This window comes from Passer domesticus, chromosome 2 (assembly GCF_036417665.1).
Source record: "Passer domesticus isolate bPasDom1 chromosome 2, bPasDom1.hap1, whole genome shotgun sequence".
Classification (NCBI taxonomy): domain Eukaryota; kingdom Metazoa; phylum Chordata; class Aves; order Passeriformes; family Passeridae; genus Passer; species Passer domesticus.
In genome coordinates, this window is record NC_087475.1 from 29,044,078 (window position 1) to 29,058,418 (window position 14,341).

A 14,341-nucleotide genomic window follows, 5' to 3' on the forward strand; every position below is an offset into this window, starting at 1 on the left:
AGGACATGCACCCAGTGAAAGCACAATTTAAATAAAGAAACACTCTTGGATCTTTTATGAGATGCTGCAGCTTCACAAGTCTTTAGTCAGCCACACTGACTGCTGTGCTAACCAAGAAAGTATAAGCCTAGGCAAGAAATGGCAATCCCAGTCTCCCCTTAAAATTACTTATTTTTCCAACTAACGGCACTTCAGAGTCAATACAGGAATCCTTTCTTACTGCTCCCAAAACACAAATGTAGAGGAAACACTATCCCTCAAACTTTCCTAAACAAAACAGGTTTCAAAGTGACTTGTCCTATAACTCTAAAAGAATGTTTAAATTTAAAACCAAGACCACATTTTTGGTCTGGATTGTTGGTAGCATTCATTTATTTCAATCAAATTATTTCTTGCATATCTTCCTCCAGTTTAAATGAGGACCTCTTCAAAAAAATTGTACTTGTGAGCGCCCTACTACACAATTACAGCAGCTAGCTATTGCTAATTCCTCAGTTGATGGAGAGGGACACAAAGCCAAGAGAGAAACACCTTTCAGAGAAGAGGGAAGGGGATGAAAGGGGATTTTCTAAAACCCTTCTTCTAAAACCCCAGGAGTGCTCCAGAGAACACATGCTTCTGTAAGTACGTTAGGAAGACGCTCCTTATTCTGAGCTCTTATGTTGCAGTTCAGGTGGCAGCTGCTCTAAGACGGCTTACACAGACAATCTCAAAAGTTCTTCCACTGCTATTAGTCCAACACAATTTTCCACTGCACCAGATCTGCTGCTCAAAAGGATAAGCTTTTGAAAGCAAATTTTCACTGTAGGAATATCTGACTTCTTCCATAGAAACAGTTACCCAAAACCAAAATTAAGCAATTAGAAAAGTCTACATTTCTAAGAGCAAAATATACATTCAGGAGAGACCAACACTGCCTTGTGATGCTGGACTCTCATCCTCCTTCATTCCTACTCTCACCTTCAGTGTTTGAACCAAATGCCTTTAAATCTCCTCCTATTATTTTTATCTTCTGTCAAATTTCTCCAAAGCTTGCTTTTCCTGAATAAAACCTCCCTGCAATAACTTGGTTCAAAATTAAGCATTTGGTTTTGGCTGCTACATCACATTCCCTTTCATCCAGAAATGTTATGTACTCTTGCACTGATGAGACATTCTACCCTCACACATTCATAGACACATTTTCTTCCTTACTCCTGCCAGATAACAATAAAATGCATCAACAAAAATGAAAGGGAAATAATAGCAGCCAAGTGATTTCCAAACATGGACAGAGATTGTGAGGATTAACATCTGTACAACAAAAAAGATTAAATAAAAGAAAAAACAGGTTCAAAACCACAGGTCTGAAATATGGACCTTTAACCACAGAGTTCTTGTTCCTTCTAGATTAGTACAAATTAAAAAATTCATACTGCTACTGATTTTCAATAAAAATGACTATGCCATTGCTCTCAAACACCAGCTGGAAGCCATACAAAATACTACAGTACTACAAGATGCTGTCAAGTACTAAGCATTACTTGTAGTCAATATCCAAAAGCAACATACCACAACCCTGTTAAAAGTAACATTACAACGTAAGTAGACAATTTCTTCATTATCTAACTCAGACCTTACTCAAAGGAGACAACAGCGTTACCAAATCTGGATCAAGCCTCAGTGAAAGGCATTCTGATGGAAACCAACACACATACTGGAAGCTGTAGTGCAGTGTATTGACGGAGAAGCAAGTTACAATCCCATGACTAAACAGAAACAGAAGCCAGTATGTAAAAATTCACAAATCACCTTGAGGTAAGAGAGAATAAAATTGAATGTAGAGAAAATAGAGAAAAAAGAGAATAGGGACAAGTAGGAAGATATACTTATCCCCTTCTTCTCTGGACTCCAGGGAGAACTTATAGAAGAGACATCCCTTTTCCTTTCCTCTACCACAGAATCCCTGACTGTTTCAAGTGAATAATACCAAGTATTTTTACTTTATTTGTTCTTTAGTTTCTTGCAAAATAAACTCTGAGGAACAGGTCTTGGTCTGAATTGTTATTTGAGTTCAAAAACTCCACCTTGAAACCAACAGTCTGCTACCATCTGTAAAGCTAAGCGGCACTATGTAATTTCACCAAATATTGCCCTCAGTTTTGTTTCTCTTACTTTCAAGAATTTTTCAGCATTAGTTAGGGTACAGACTCAGGATGTGGAAATGCCAAAATGCCCAGCCACCCACCTACAGGCCAGAATCTTTAGCTGACCAGTGATCTACTTTGTGCTGTCATTTTTCTCCCCTTCTAAACCACAGACAGGAAGCAAGTCACAACAACCAGCAGGCTTAAGATCTCTCTGCCACCACTTTTTTTCCTGAAGAATACAAAGCAGCAGCTGCTCTTCACACAATGGACATAAGCCCAGCACACAAATGGGACACCCCCATTTTAGCCACATAATGATGTGTGAGCAGTCACATGGAAGAAGACTTACAGCTCACAGCTCAAGACTTCCTGAAGTTTCAGTAATTCACTGCAGTCAGAAAGAATGTTACAGCAGCCATGCATCCAAAGAGTGCCTGAAGTGCAAGTCAGCAGCTGAGAACGCTAGTTTCCATCATCCCTTCGACAGTAAATTCAAATTCTATGGAGCATAATTGTCAAAGTCTTCTTTATGAGGTAGTTTCAAAATCAATTTTATAAACATAAATACACAAGTTTTGTAGTTCTAGTCCAAACAGTCAAGTAACTCACTGATGTCAACACCCTTTCATTTTGAGATAAATATTTCACATCACCACACATCCCAATCTTCGCCATTATAAACCAGCCCTTTCTCCAGCAATAATGGAACAGACCTTTCCAGATCCCATGCAAATCTAAGGCTGGCAGAAAATACCATTCAGTAATCTTCAGGGAGAACTAAGCAAGGAAAACTAATACTCTGCTTAATCTTGAAAAACAAATTCAGAGATCAAATATAAAGAGAAGTCTAACCCTCATTCAACAGCATTTTTGGGGCTGGTATGTGATAACCTGAGAACTAATGGTATGAGACAACTGAGCTTATCAGGGAATGTGCTAAGAGCTATGGATTGTGGTGCAAGATAGAGAATTCAAAATCAGCCTCTTGGGAAAATTTGGAACCCCCAACAACCAGCTGCTTCAGGGAAATAATCTCTCTGACATCACCTGCTGTAGCTGCTTGCATAAGACAGATTTCTAGCTTATATATATGAGCATGCCTGTTGGTATGAACATTAAAAAAAAAAAATCAGGCTACTGGTAAATTTTAAATATTAATAGGAAAAAGTGGAACAAGGAAAAAGTGTGCTACAAAAATTCAAGGACCCAAAGCAGTGAGGAAAAAAGTCTGAGTGGCAACAACAGTACCTGGAAGGATTATGCATAAAGCTGCTGAATCAAAAATCAGGAGAAGGATCATTTAAAATAAAGGTGGGGGGATAAAAGAGAGGATGGAGCAAGTAGAAAATAAGCTACACCAAGGCTCTACTGCCAGGAACAACTAAGAGCAGCTGAAACAAACAACAGCCTCCAAAATAAGGAGGGATGAGAGCTGCAGGCAGCCCCTGAAACAAAAGGGTGTGAAAAGACAGTACAAAGGAAAGTGGGGCTTCAATCCACAAGATGGCAAAGAACCTGTGATGTCTTAAAATAAGGCTCTCAAACTTAAAATCAGGAAAAGGGAGAAAAAAGTGTAAAAGGTTTGCATCTGCATGCACAGTACTCTGTGCTTTGCATTGCTACTGGCTTAAAAAATAAACAACAGGACAAGCTCATTTTCTCAGTTCTCTCTGCTTAGCACAATTGAAGCTTTGTTACTACAGTGCAAACAGTAATTGTAATCCAAGATTAATCAGCCAAATTATTAGAAACGGAATTCCACAGGAAATATACCACACTAACTTTTAAATATTCCTCCCTTCTGTGAAATTCACCAATTTCAACATCCAGATGACACACCAAACCATTTGGCTCAGAAAAACTGACAAGCTGGATGACAAGACAGAGTCTACACTGGCTATCATATGGCAAAACTACTTCCATCACGAAAGAAATGTACTCATTGTGATATTTTTACTGAAATTAATTTTCCTGCATTGATGAAAGCTTTACAGTGTTCTCTGATGAGGAATCCATAGGGACTGCAGTTAAAGCACACTGCAAAGGACATTTGTGGGCTGTAACAGGCACTGATGATACCTACAAACATGAGCTGTACATGAAACTATCAAAACTGAAAAAAATTAGACAACTGATTCTTAACTTTCATATTATTATTAATGTTATATTATTAAAACATGCCTATAGTTGAAACAAAGAGCTACAATTACTAAAAAGAGAAACAGAAAAAAATGTAGGAAAGAAAAATCTAAAAAAAAATACTAAAATAATGTAATTTAGGGAAGATCAATTTATTCAAGGTGCGTACCTGTGGTAATGAAAGTGTAAGAGTGGGCTGAAAGTGTTCTTCCCCACCATCATCAATTATAGGTTAGAAAGTATTATGCCACTCGCATAATGTAACAGGCAGTATTCTTTAAATTCATTTATTGTACTAAATGTCTGTAAACATATTTAAGTAACACTGAAGTTGCATTTAAAGTCTTACAATCACTTTGGGCACCTGAGATAATTGGCATAATCACAGGAATATTTTTTTAAGAGAAAGGAATCCAGACATCCACTCAGCACATACCTTTCATTCCCTTCATAACTGTCAGAATCAAAGTTTCCCACAACTAACTCATAGGAAACACTGAGAACAGGTATCATTTTCCTTGGGTTAAAAAATACCCAAAATCAACAACTACAAACATGCCGAATCCCAAAAAAATACCAAGAAATATTCTGATACAGTATCACAAACAGTTCCAACAAGTTGAAATGTCTATGGTGCTTTTTGCTCTTGCACAGAGGAGGAGGATCAATCGGTCAGCAGCTGTGTGCAGGTCTCAAAATGTGAGAAGCTCATCTCCTCATGGTTGCTCTGAGAATGTTTACAGACACAGATTTCTGTTCTATGCTGTGGCACTGTAGCCTTTGACAAATCTGCTGAGTATGAAGACATCGATAACTATGCTCATACTGGTTTGCTTCTGATCTCATCTAACAATCTCCCTCCCATGTACAGAGGCAACCCTAAAGAACTAATCATTCATACAAGTGTATCAAGTATCAAAAAAATTACAGACCATTTCCCAAAAGATTTTAATCTAAAATACAAAATCCTCAACTCACATATCAATACTGCAATCACTTTTCAAAACAGTTTGTTCTGAAAATACCATATGAGATCTTGGTTTTGATTCTATTACTGCAAGTGAATGAGGGATGAGTTCAAAAGTACAGAATACCACTACATAAAATATGATGTTAGAGGAGAGGGAGAGGAAAGCAAACGACTGAAAAAAGCCAGCTTGCCCACCTACATAAAAGAAGACCTGGCAGATCTTGATAACCACAACAAAATCCTGAAAGGATACATGATTGCCTGCAGTTTGGTGAAGTTTAAGGACTGGAGTGTAATTTCTGAAAATTTACTTTGTTGCCAATTTAATTTCCTTTTCAAAGGGCAAAAGGTTTACTATGTCCTGGTTCAACAAAGCGTTACAAAAGTAGGCTTTACTGAACTTACACCTACACATTCATTTCCCTTTGGGAACAGGATTAGAATGCTCCAGGTTTTGCAGATTCACAAATCTACCAAGCTGAATACAGTCCATCAGAAACAAGCACACAAATGATGGAAAAAGGCACGAAATATTAATACGATTAGATTTAATTTTGTTACTGAAATTGAGTGTGGTCCAATCATACACATATCCTGGATACTCATTCTTCAATAAAAAAAGGAGGATACAAAAAGAGATACACTCCTTACACACCCCACCAAATGACATGTCCAGGTAGTTCCTCAACTCCTTTCAGTGAGCTGTTATCTACTCACTGCCTCTTGACAAAATACACAAAACCTTCACCTGATAGAAAGAACTCCACTTTGAGCATGTATGGTTACCCTTCACATTTACTGGATTAAAGAGGAAAAGAAAAATTGCTCAATATGCCATATATCGCAGCAATTAGCTCAAGAAATAAAGATGACTAAGTACATAAAGATTTCAGGCACCTATTTCCTTTAAGTGAGCAGTGGACTATTTTAAAAATTATTTTCATTGGATATTTAACTTAAAACTATTATAAGAGATTCCAAAGACAAAACTCTAATGTGTTTTATATTACACATTTGAAATACGTGATTTAGTCCATAGCCAATAAAATACTGGCTTAACTTTGAGAATAAATTATTGCAGAAAAATAATTTTACAATTAGTAAGTCAACAGCTTGATGAATCATTTGCTTTAGGATTGTGTATTTGTTTTCACATTTACAGCTCTTTCAAGAATATTTTGATTTTGCTACTTATACATCATAGAAAAATTATTAAAGAAAACAAAAGGTTTCTCACTATCAGTCTTTAAACACCTAAGTGTTCAAGGTTATACTAATTTACTGATTAGAAAGGCCAGGGTTACAAATTTTTTTCAGTACATTTAAATACATATGTCAGATAATTTGAAAATATAGTGCAAAAGCCCACTATCTCAGCATTACTTCAGAATTTCCTTTTCAGTTTAAAGGAAAACCAATCATTTGCAAAAGCATATGGAGACATTATAGTTAAAACTGGATTGAATTTTTAATTCTAAGTGGTTCACCTTCATTTTATTGAATAAATAAATCTAAATTCTACATCTCATAACAATTAATTAAGTATTTAATAGAACTCACAGCAAATATATCAAGGCACATAATTTACTGCTTTCCATTTGAAGGTTCCAAAATGCCAATAATTGGACTTCATAACTTCCCCCTGAATAAGGCAACATTATTTTTAAACAGAGAATTTGAGTAAGAAATAACAAATCCACATGGTAAAGTACTGAATAAAGCCAAGATTCCACGCTGCGTTACTACAGTGCTGAATGCTTATGCAGTGTTCTGCCATTTTGCTTCTATTTTTTTGGTACAGCAGTAATGTTAATAAATTCTTACCAAGCCACAGAGACCAACTACAGCTACTAGAAACTGACAATAGGGTACACAAATTAAAAAAAAAAAAAAGCTAGCCAAACTCTACCACAAAAAGATGCTCTACAGGAACATCAGCTTCATTAGATTATTTCAGGTCTTCAGAGTCAGCCTAGGAAGATACTCTCTATACACTGAATGCAATTCTCTTCTGCTCTCACAGAAAACACAAAAACCTTCTTTACAGCCAATACAGCTATTACTTTGAAAGCTATTACTTAGTTTTTAGAATTCAACCAAACAATAATACAAAGCCTGCCCCACCATGGTTTATGGATGACTGCTTCTCCTCCATACTTCCCACACCATCATGTTGTGCTTTCAGGCAGCACCTTCAGGGGAAAACATCCCAAATCAAAACAGCAGGTAACAGGAGACAGCAGTCATAAAACAGTGGAAGCAATATCTAGTTCTCAATTAATAGTCTGAGCCTATCACTTTTTCTTGGAATTTTTTTTTCTGAATGTAAGAACTAGAACTAACTTGCCCACAACCACTGACAGAAAAAGGCTATTTAATCATTCATCCATCAGTTAAAAAACTTTAAAAATCACAACTACACTGATATTACATAAAAGCCAAAACCAAGCAATACATCCAGTTCACTTGTTATCTTAAGTTACAAAAATAACCACTGAACTTGAACCACTCACCGTTGACACACTGTTAAAAGGATCCCAGCAGTGAAAGGCAGGACTCTCCAACAAAGTTATATTCACCGCCGCCTGAAACAACAAACATATATTTTAGTTCTAGCACTAAACTTAGAACACTTCCAAATAGGTAATTTAGCTTTCAGACTGTCAAAACCTCCTATGAGATGCTGAAGAGAAAGCAGAATGGCTATGGCTTGAACTTGATCTACCTGTTTAGCATAAACAAAACTCATCATCATATTTCACTTCTCTGAATGAATACAAGGTCATTTCAACCCCAAACAATCCAAACTACATACAAGTTAAGCCTTCATAATACAGAGAAAAATCAATCAAGAAATGGAATTAAAAATTCAGCCTAGTTTTAGAAAGATTATATTTTACAAAGCACCAGTATTTACTGTTTCCTTTACTCTCGTATTGGTCAGTTTAACTTGACTGTACTTTCTAAGAAAAAGAAATTGTTTCTACATGTGTTAAAGAAGTATAGCAACAAAAGCACAGCCAGGAGTTTTGTGGGGCAGTGAAGTACTTCCATCCAGAAAGCCCTCACACACATAGAAATGTGTAATTCAGATGGATTACTACCACATGTGGCTTGAAGCCTTCTGGCACAAGAGATGGTGACCCAGCATCATGGAGAGAGCTCTGACAGCAGTGGTGAAGCTTGTCAAAGGGTCATAGAACCACATTCAGTGAAGTTCTGGCTGGATGCAAAGAAGGCAAAAGGGTGGCCAAGTGCATCCACATACACCCTGTGAAGTGATGGGCCTTCTTCCTGGAGAGTCTCAAATTCTACTGAACGTGGCCCCACGTGCAGTCTCAGCCTTGGCAGAATGTGCATGGCTTGTTCAGAGGTCCCTCCTGGCCTCTGTTACATATTTCTAGCCACAATAGTAACTGTTCAGAAGAGAGGTCAAAGTATTTAAACACTTGTTTCTGTTTTTTAATGACCCTTCTAACTCCACTGGATGTCTGACAAATTCAGGCCGTGTCAACCCATTAAGATCCAATTCAAAAAGAAAAAAAAGTTCTCAGCAACTCCTTGTGCTGCAGACTCTATCTCATAAGGACAACGTGTTAAAACTCTTACTCAACCCCAGGCCACTCATGCACAAATGTTTCTGTTCCAAGTCTTTTCTGAAAAGATTCCAAGCAGTTGTGACTCTACAAAAGCCTCCTATGAAGAAATTAACTTCAAAGGAGCAAGTCACCCAGTGATCCCATGCACGATAACAAAGTGAGGGGAGAAGAAAAAATATTGACAAAGGTATTACAAATACCTTACACAAATGTTTCAAAGTGAGATTTACTCTCCCATTCATTAATAGGTGTAATAACAGAACTACTAAATTCACAGTTTGACAAACATTTAAACCTAAACCTCTTGTTAGGGGGTAAAGAACATGAGACTCCCTGACCCTCAGCTCCTGGAAGGTCACCCTCTGGTCCCCAGGAACTGCAAGGGGAGACAAACTGTTGTCAGCCCTACTGAAAAACACACAAGATTAAAAAAATAATTAATAATGGAGGATGGCAAATTATGAGAAAATGTTGTTCCAACAGAAGAGGCTCCTGATCCAGTTCACCACCTGAATGAAGATTTGCCTGTGACAGCAGAAAGCAGACAGGACTGGAGGGTGATAAATCCCTTCTACTCTCCCAGATGGTGGCTGGAATAGCTGCTTGCCCCACCTGGGTTTTCAGTGTTCTGCAGACTTAGACCACAGGCAACAACACTTGGCTGTATCAATTTTTCGAACCTATTACAGACCTTAACTGTGTTTCCACTGAAAACTGCTCTATTGAAACTGCAGGATAGATACCAAGTAAATGGGACAGATGCTTTAATAAATGAAGCAACATTATAACCCTGAGGCAGAGCAGATCTATTTTCCTGCTGGCTGAATGTTTTGTAGTACATGTTTTTCTCCTGTCAATAATACAAGGACATTTTTAACATTAAGAGGTAAAAAAGAGAAAATAAAAATATCATCATTTTTTTGGTACAAGATCTTCTGAATAGTACTATCTTTCCTTGTCCTACCTCACAAATCATCTACTGCTCATTACCATCTATCACTGAAGTTCTGTACCAAGCCTCTGATTTTGTTATGGTATTTCTGTTTTCCTTAAAGAAGAACACAATACCTCCCTCAATTATTGTTTACACCTTCACAAACGCACACTTGCAAACAGAACATGTGTTTGAAAGTGAGCTGGAAAACAGCACTATTCATCATCAATACCTGAAAAACGAGCCCTGTATCTATTAGTCAAACAGAGAAGTACAGTTGGAAAAAGAAAGAGTCCAAATTCCATCTAAATGCATAAGAAAAGAATGAGTCATGTGTTTATCTCAACATAACAATGCTAACTTCCTTCTGTACAGGGAGAATGGTTTTATTTTGGCAGCTCAATTAAAACACATTGAAAGTAGTTTGGAATGTTAATGGTGATAGTGCAAATAGTCAAAGGAAGAAGATGCACAAAAACCATCATTCCTAACAACACTTAGATTGAAATAAAACTGTTAACCTAACAGATACACAAGCACAAGATGCAGACTGGTCTCTGTCCTCCTTGGGTTCAATCCCGTTGCATTGTGACCCCATTTTCTATTTTTTTCATGATAAAAATCTTCACTTGGCTTTGGAAGAGCCAGAGGAAGTTTTCTGCTACGAGTCACACTAACAGTCACTTCCCCAGAGGAGTAGCCAATTTCCATCACACACCCCCACAGTCCAAAGCTTTGCCCAAAACACTGTGATTTGCCAAGTGACAGAAACTCGGGACGGAAACCCAGACCTCAACTATTTCAATTATATTTAAAATATTCCTTGAAATGTTCCTTTAGAATATGTTCCTTGAAACAATCCTCAGTTTCAGAAGTTCAGGACCTTTCTTCTCAAGGGTCAAAAATTTATAAGAGCAGTTAGGGCTTGGGACCACCTGCCCCCAGGCAGAGTTTGCACCACACAAGGAGTTTTCTGGTTCTCCTATGTCCTACTAGCCAGGACTATAAAGAAATATTTGATAGCACAGCCATTCTTGGGAATGAATTGTTAAATTTTGAGAATACGAAATTATTTTCAATTCCCTTCCAGAGCCTTGCAGCACACAGGACTTAACCCAAAAGACAAACTGGCGCAACACTGGAAAACTTGGGAAATCAAGTCAACAACTTTTTTTGGAAGTCAGCAAAGCAAATGGAGACACAGAGGTGGGCAGTCTTCTCCCAATGCCCATCACTTCTGTACCATTTAACACCACATCCATTTGCCATACCTCAATCAATGCATCCACTACTGGAAAAATGTCGGCCCCACACACCTAAAATGCCACAGCTCCTTAGCACTCATGAGCCTCTTCACACTCCACACTTCCCTTGAGCCCAGAGCAGAGGACCAGAAGACTATGGAAGAAATAGGAATGGCAGAGTATAGGAATTGGATGAACATGGGATTACAAACACACAAAGCAAAAAGACAAATTTATCTAGTCTTCAACAATAACTTTAGTCACTCATTTGCTTTCTAAATCAAGATCTTCGAAATACAAGGACTACAAAAGTTCCACACTAAAAAGCCTCTGTCAATAGTCAGAAATAAAAGTTTGAACTTGATGCTTACAAACGAGTACCAGAAGGTAAATATCAATAACATCTAATATAAGAACATTATTATAAGGGTTACTACCTCACAGAATAAATTAGTGGTCTTATAATGATTACATTATAAGAAACATCCACAGTTATTAACCACCTCTTCTTTCACTAATAGCTCTAATGTGCCCCATTTTCTTTATCTCCATGGCTAAAATCCAGATTCAGCCTTACAGTAACAATTTCCATGACAATTCTCTTAGGTTCTCTTCCCAACACTCAGCCACCTCTTATTTAAATTCTGACATGAAATAGCTAAAATAATCTCTTTGATACTTAATATGCTAATACACAAGAATGATCTGACCATAAACCTGTACTGCACAGAGTGGGAATTTTAACTCCAATTGACATATTACTGGTGACCTTCTGGAGAACAAATGAAAAGCACCACATTAATACAAATTCTCCTGTGGAGAAGATCAAGTTGGCAATCTGCCAGTTCATTACACCATCTAGCTTCACTCCAACATTAAATATTGCCTTCCTTTGTAATTGACTGAAATACACTGGAGCAATTGCAGGTAACCACTTTGGGCTATTAAAGTATTCCATTAAGACTTCTCCATTAGGCAGATATTTCAAAAGAAGCTACATTAAAATAGGCTATGTTCAAAATATTTTAACTATGCAGACAGTTGGGCAAGCACAATCCAGTTCCATGGAGCAGCAGACAGATCAGCCTAAGCACTCAAAAGCCCAATGCCTGCATTTGCTTAAAGGGAAAAGAAACCCGACAAGTTTTTTAATACTCTAGTATATGCTTCGTATTTTAAACCTCCTAGTCATATACAGTGTCTCAAAAGTCACTTAATATTACCTTCTTCTACAGCTAAGAAAATGGCTATGTTAAAATAGTAATACACTTTCAGAGTCAGTATGAAACACAAGGAGAAAATAAAAAGGAAAAGTTCATTTACATCGTATTTCAGGTTTCAAAAGGGTGGCAAATTAAAACACTGCATTACAATGTGTAGAACATTTTAGAAACAAACAAAAGAGTTTAAATCCTTTTATACTATATAGTCAATACAACTAAGCTTTTCTTCTCTTAAGATTGTGGTTCCCTAACAGTGAGGAAGCAAGTGAAATGAGGCACAAGAATAGGTTCACTGCCTTGCTTGCAAAAAAGACTGTGAGATACTTAAAACACTGGGAAAAATTTGAGCTTGTATGTCAGCTATGAAAATGAGACTAGCCGTTGAAGCAAAGACAAATTTCTGTGTTTAAACGGCCTATTTTAAGGAGTCCCGGTTTGGAGCCATCACCAGAGGTTGCACAGGTTACCCTAAGAAAGTCATGTCTCTGCTGAACAGCACAGAGGCAGGAGGTTGTGCATCATCTCTGTGCTCCTGTCATGCACCTCTGCCCATGCTGTCTGTATCGAAGAGAAAGCAGTTAGACACGTATCATTGGTCCTTCAAACAACTCTTTATTCTTTAAATAAACAAATACTTGGGGGAGAATAGGAAGAGAAATGCAGCTAGAGAAAACATGCATGGCTCACACTTTAATCACACACAATTAAAGAATTTATGCTGACCTGTATTCTCATTTAACTCCTGTACTAAAATGCATATTCTCCAGAGTACACATATGTTTCAAAAAACAAGAATATTTTTACATATATTTGCACAACCACCTGATATACTCATGACACACAAGTAGTTGGTATTTTAAATAATATCAGTATTTAAAATAAATACTGTCTTGCAAAACCTAACTGCCATTGCAAGCTTCCTATTTATTGTATGTATATTCTCCAATCACTTGCATGACTAGCATCCTTTTAAACAGGAAGAAATGAGGAGAGATACATCTGTTAGACATCTGCTGAGATTTCTATAACATATATTGTACAAATTGACATTATTTTAAGAGAAATCACATGCTTTTTACATTCTCTAGCTCTCCCGCAAAAGTCTGACCTATTAAAAAATCTAAACACTGATAACAAATTACTACCTAAACTCATTGTAATATGCAATTTTTAAAATTCCTGGATTAAGCACGATTTTCTATCTTGATACCTGCTGATAATGATCTAATTCATATTTGATTATGCCGAGCTGCAAACTTCTGTGGCAGCCCCTACATGAGAAAAAGAAAAAAAAAAAACCAAACAAACAAAATAATAAAGCACGGTTGAAAAATCATGAATGGGTGGCCAGAAAGCTTCCCTGACAGGAAGGTTATGAACTCTTTGAGAAGACATACAACATTGCATATTGCAGTCTCAAAAGCAAATACCACCATGACCAAAACCCCACATATCTGTTGTTCAGACCAGAAATCACGCACCAAAATAAGTGCAAGCTGTGACCAGTCACTCTGCATGCTGAAGGAAGCTCACAACAAAGGTGCTGTGCCACCACCACAGCTCCAGGTTTTTTTAGCATTCCTATTCAAGAACTATTAGCGACAAGTAAAGTATTCAAACCCCATTTTATATCAATCCCCTATTTTTTCTTCTTTATCTGCAGTAAGAAAACAGAGCTTGCAACCTTTCTTATTTTCTTTTTTTAAGAGTTTACAAGCTGGCTCTGTTAGGATATGGATAAGTATCCCTAAAACCCACATAGGAGACTAGTGGGTTTTAGGGATACTTAGGAGAAGTACACAGGAGAAGCAACAAAGGTCTTGATTCATGCTTAGGACAGCTCTAACCACTTCAAGAACCCATACAAATATACATGGAAAGACCTACATTGCCAATTATAACTACCAATAGATAAACAGAAACTGAATGTATGTACCAAGGCTGTTCTTAAACTTTGTCTCACAGTGTCTCTAGGGAAAGGAAAGGATTAGACTTCAACCTTAGGTAATACTTCACTAAGTGAGCTACCTGGGCCATGATTTGAGCATATGAATTATTTTGGTTTCCTTAATAGGATGCTCTATTCAAATTACAGATACCATT

General features: G+C 37.2%; 1 protein-coding gene across 3 annotated transcripts in view; it reads right to left on the reverse strand.

Moving 5' to 3' along the window:
- Positions 1-14,341, reverse strand: part of NCK2 (NCK adaptor protein 2) — an 84,123-nt gene that overhangs the window by 44,393 nt on the left and 25,389 nt on the right. For all 3 annotated transcript variants that reach the window (XM_064407976.1, XM_064407977.1, XM_064407978.1), the window contains exon 2: positions 7,752-7,823. The gene's annotated coding sequence lies outside the window, so the exon portion shown is untranslated. The remainder of the gene's footprint in view (positions 1-7,751; positions 7,824-14,341) is intronic.